Source organism: Mytilus californianus, unplaced genomic scaffold, assembly GCF_021869535.1.
Source record: "Mytilus californianus isolate M0D057914Y unplaced genomic scaffold, xbMytCali1.0.p SCAF_45, whole genome shotgun sequence".
Taxonomy (NCBI): Eukaryota; Metazoa; Mollusca; class Bivalvia; order Mytilida; family Mytilidae; genus Mytilus; species Mytilus californianus.
Window position 1 is genome coordinate 1,816,273 of NW_026262696.1, and position 6,088 is coordinate 1,822,360.

A 6,088-nucleotide genomic window follows, 5' to 3' on the forward strand; every position below is an offset into this window, starting at 1 on the left:
CTTTTATTCATATGAATGTTTTATGTGTCAAAACGTTATTGCCTATTTACTAAGCATTGAAAGTATTTCGCATTTTATAGCTGATGTTTATCATTTGAAAAATCTGTTTCAAGGCACCCCCCTTTTCTTAAAAAAATAATAATACCAAAACAATGCAAAAAGCAAAAGTAAAACAAAAACACAAAAAAATCGTTTCCAGACATAATACGTAACAAAACAAGCTTCATCTTTCAGAGGTAAGCATACAATGTATTGGGTTTGAAACCTTTATATAGTACACAATTTGCAAAATTTCCTCAGAGAAGGTATTGGCAAAAATATGGATAGTTATATACGTATTATATACGTTTGTAGGTTTTTGCCATTTTTCGTCTTTTTTGAAGTTGTGATCTGCACGGATTAAAATTTAATATTCCCTAAAAATTTTAAACAACGACTCAATCATAAAATGAGTCTTTATCATGGCTTTTTCGTGATAACAAACACAAATTTTGCAAAACTTTGATATAGTACACCTTTTTCATTGAATAATTTGTACATATAAGTTTGCACTGCATGATTTGTTATTAACCCGCAGTCTAGTAACTACTATATAGATCTGTTGGGAACTTAGCCCTCGACGGCACGGAGTGAAACCCGTACGTACATTGAGGCGATAGATTTGAATCCTAGCTGTAACTTGTCCTTTTTCTTTCCTAGTAATGCTGTACGATGAAAGGGGGATGTTAGATATATAACAAGAATCTTCAGTATAATAGCCCATTTATATTTTCTTAAACGTGCGTGTGTCCCACGTCAGGAACGTTGTCGTTAACGGTCGTATTTCATATCGTAATGTTACCCCACCCCCTTTATTTAGAAAATTGTTTCTGTTGAATTTATATATATCTTTCATGGAATCGAGATAGTTAAGAGCGAGACATATTGCCAATGCGTAAACACCTGTCTATTTATCGTAGACTTAATGTCTGCATCAAGATGTTGTTTTTTTTTTTATTTCTGTCTTTGGGCTGCTGTTCCATTGACGTATAACCCATATCTGATTCTCCTTCTATTTCACACTTAATTTTACGTGTATACTGCTGGCTGAAAAAAAAATGAAAATCTGATAGCACTTGTTAAGACACCTGTTTATTGTTGAACCTCTAGATGACTTTTGGTTATTTCTGTAGTTGGGTTGCTGTCTCATTGACGTTTACCTCACATCTCCTTTTATTCATGCAGCACTTAATTGTGCACTGATGGCTGACAAAAATTATCATATGAATTTGATAGGCTAAGCACTGTATCAAGTATAGTGGATTAATCTGATTATTTTCTGCTTAATGTCCAGTGGCAAATATTCCGTGCATATTAAGGCCATTGTGTCAGAAATTCAAGTCTAGTCTACTTAAACATTTGCTTTTTTGTATATTTCTGAGTGAAGAAAGACAGAATTCTATAGAAACGCAGACACGCACTTGCTTCAAATGTGTTTTCTGGAATAAAACCACTATGCAATTTTAAGCATTTACAGCTATTTCGTCTTAAGTTGGAATAAAGCGACAGTTATTTCATAGCAAATTTATCTTATCCCGACTTGACTGTGCTGAAAAATTCAACATATTGCACAATAGAGCGCACTGGTTTCCGAAAGTTTGATAGTATGAAAACAGGTACTTCCGATCTGAGCAACAGGGCAAACATGTCCCCCCTCATAATTTCATATGTTTATTTTATTCACGAGAAACCTCCATCAAAGATTCTACAGTGATCCCAAGACGATGAGCCTTTCATTTGATATCAATCAATTAACCATTTTCTTTTACTTCTGGACAAAACTACAGCTACGAGTAGGAACTATTTTGTTTAACATATGTACTACTTTCTTGTATGTTCTATGTGACCGGGTCCGAATAATATACCTTCTTGGTGTCAAGCGAAAAACAAAAGAAATTAACGCACACACAATTCTGGAAAATTAGCGCAGCTCTACGTAAGTCTTACTAATTTTCTGAAGACAAATACAAATAAGCAAAAACTAAACGATGAGGAAAATGACCAAACAGAAAAAAAAATCTCCTTCTTTCTTGATTATTTCTTTTTTCATACCAACAATAGTCAGACTCTTTTTGAAACTCCACCCCTTTCACGTGAAAAGTGGTGTATATTTTAACTGAGAATCTTATTAAATAAAAAAAAACAGCGAATTTCATACCGTTCAGTTTTGTGTTGTTGGCTAGCTGTTGTATTGATGTATACCTTGCATCTCCTTTTATTCATATGAATGTTTTATGTGTCAAAACGTTATTGCCTATTTACTAAGCATTGAAAGTATTTCGCATTTTATAGCTGATGTTTATCATTTGAAAAATCTGTTTCAAGGCACCCCCCTTTTCTTAAAAAAATAATAATACCAAAACAATGCAAAAAGCAAAAGTAAAACAAAAACACAAAAAAATCGTTTCCAGACATAATACGTAACAAAACAAGCTTCATCTTTCAGAGGTAAGCATACAATGTATTGGGTTTGAAACCTTTATATAGTACACAATTTGCAAAATTTCCTCAGAGAAGGTATTGGCAAAAATATGGATAGTTATATACGTATTATATACGTTTGTAGGTTTTTGCCATTTTTCGTCTTTTTTGAAGTTGTGATCTGCACGGATTAAAATTTAATATTCCCTAAAAATTTTAAACAACGACTCAATCATAAAATGAGTCTTTATCATGGCTTTTTCGTGATAACAAACACAAATTTTGCAAAACTTTGATATAGTACACCTTTTTCATTGAATAATTTGTACATATAAGTTTGCACTGCATGATTTGTTATTAACCCGCAGTCTAGTAACTACTATATAGATCTGTTGGGAACTTAGCCCTCGACGGCACGGAGTGAAACCCGTACGTACATTGAGGCGATAGATTTGAATCCTAGCTGTAACTTGTCCTTTTTCTTTCCTAGTAATGCTGTACGATGAAAGGGGGATGTTAGATATATAACAAGAATCTTCAGTATAATAGCCCATTTATATTTTCTTAAACGTGCGTGTGTCCCACGTCAGGAACGTTGTCGTTAACGGTCGTATTTCATATCGTAATGTTACCCCACCCCCTTTATTTAGAAAATTGTTTCTGTTGAATTTATATATATCTTTCATGGAATCGAGATAGTTAAGAGCGAGACATATTGCCAATGCGTAAACACCTGTCTATTTATCGTAGACTTAATGTCTGCATCAAGATGTTGTTTTTTTTTTTATTTCTGTCTTTGGGCTGCTGTTCCATTGACGTATAACCCATATCTGATTCTCCTTCTATTTCACACTTAATTTTACGTGTATACTGCTGGCTGAAAAAAAAATGAAAATCTGATAGCACTTGTTAAGACACCTGTTTATTGTTGAACCTCTAGATGACTTTTGGTTATTTCTGTAGTTGGGTTGCTGTCTCATTGACGTTTACCTCACATCTCCTTTTATTCATGCAGCACTTAATTGTGCACTGATGGCTGACAAAAATTATCATATGAATTTGATAGGCTAAGCACTGTATCAAGTATAGTGGATTAATCTGATTATTTTCTGCTTAATGTCCAGTGGCAAATATTCCGTGCATATTAAGGCCATTGTGTCAGAAATTCAAGTCTAGTCTACTTAAACATTTGCTTTTTTGTATATTTCTGAGTGAAGAAAGACAGAATTCTATAGAAACGCAGACACGCACTTGCTTCAAATGTGTTTTCTGGAATAAAACCACTATGCAATTTTAAGCATTTACAGCTATTTCGTCTTAAGTTGGAATAAAGCGACAGTTATTTCATAGCAAATTTATCTTATCCCGACTTGACTGTGCTGAAAAATTCAACATATTGCACAATAGAGCGCACTGGTTTCCGAAAGTTTGATAGTATGAAAACAGGTACTTCCGATCTGAGCAACAGGGCAAACATGTCCCCCCTCATAATTTCATATGTTTATTTTATTCACGAGAAACCTCCATCAAAGATTCTACAGTGATCCCAAGACGATGAGCCTTTCATTTGATATCAATCAATTAACCATTTTCTTTTACTTCTGGACAAAACTACAGCTACGAGTAGGAACTATTTTGTTTAACATATGTACTACTTTCTTGTATGTTCTATGTGACCGGGTCCGAATAATATACCTTCTTGGTGTCAAGCGAAAAACAAAAGAAATTAACGCACACACAATTCTGGAAAATTAGCGCAGCTCTACGTAAGTCTTACTAATTTTCTGAAGACAAATACAAATAAGCAAAAACTAAACGATGAGGAAAATGACCAAACAGAAAAAAAAATCTCCTTCTTTCTTGATTATTTCTTTTTTCATACCAACAATAGTCAGACTCTTTTTGAAACTCCACCCCTTTCACGTGAAAAGTGGTGTATATTTTAACTGAGAATCTTATTAAATAAAAAAAAACAGCGAATTTCATACCGTTCAGTTTTGTGTTGTTGGCTAGCTGTTGTATTGATGTATACCTTGCATCTCCTTTTATTCATATGAATGTTTTATGTGTCAAAACGTTATTGCCTATTTACTAAGCATTGAAAGTATTTCGCATTTTATAGCTGATGTTTATCATTTGAAAAATCTGTTTCAAGGCACCCCCCTTTTCTTAAAAAAATAATAATACCAAAACAATGCAAAAAGCAAAAGTAAAACAAAAACACAAAAAAATCGTTTCCAGACATAATACGTAACAAAACAAGCTTCATCTTTCAGAGGTAAGCATACAATGTATTGGGTTTGAAACCTTTATATAGTACACAATTTGCAAAATTTCCTCAGAGAAGGTATTGGCAAAAATATGGATAGTTATATACGTATTATATACGTTTGTAGGTTTTTGCCATTTTTCGTCTTTTTTGAAGTTGTGATCTGCACGGATTAAAATTTAATATTCCCTAAAAATTTTAAACAACGACTCAATCATAAAATGAGTCTTTATCATGGCTTTTTCGTGATAACAAACACAAATTTTGCAAAACTTTGATATAGTACACCTTTTTCATTGAATAATTTGTACATATAAGTTTGCACTGCATGATTTGTTATTAACCCGCAGTCTAGTAACTACTATATAGATCTGTTGGGAACTTAGCCCTCGACGGCACGGAGTGAAACCCGTACGTACATTGAGGCGATAGATTTGAATCCTAGCTGTAACTTGTCCTTTTTCTTTCCTAGTAATGCTGTACGATGAAAGGGGGATGTTAGATATATAACAAGAATCTTCAGTATAATAGCCCATTTATATTTTCTTAAACGTGCGTGTGTCCCACGTCAGGAACGTTGTCGTTAACGGTCGTATTTCATATCGTAATGTTACCCCACCCCCTTTATTTAGAAAATTGTTTCTGTTGAATTTATATATATCTTTCATGGAATCGAGATAGTTAAGAGCGAGACATATTGCCAATGCGTAAACACCTGTCTATTTATCGTAGACTTAATGTCTGCATCAAGATGTTGTTTTTTTTTTTATTTCTGTCTTTGGGCTGCTGTTCCATTGACGTATAACCCATATCTGATTCTCCTTCTATTTCACACTTAATTTTACGTGTATACTGCTGGCTGAAAAAAAAATGAAAATCTGATAGCACTTGTTAAGACACCTGTTTATTGTTGAACCTCTAGATGACTTTTGGTTATTTCTGTAGTTGGGTTGCTGTCTCATTGACGTTTACCTCACATCTCCTTTTATTCATGCAGCACTTAATTGTGCACTGATGGCTGACAAAAATTATCATATGAATTTGATAGGCTAAGCACTGTATCAAGTATAGTGGATTAATCTGATTATTTTCTGCTTAATGTCCAGTGGCAAATATTCCGTGCATATTAAGGCCATTGTGTCAGAAATTCAAGTCTAGTCTACTTAAACATTTGCTTTTTTGTATATTTCTGAGTGAAGAAAGACAGAATTCTATAGAAACGCAGACACGCACTTGCTTCAAATGTGTTTTCTGGAATAAAACCACTATGCAATTTTAAGCATTTACAGCTATTTCGTCTTAAGTTGGAATAAAGCGACAGTTATTTCATAGCAAATTTATCTTATCCCGACTTGACTG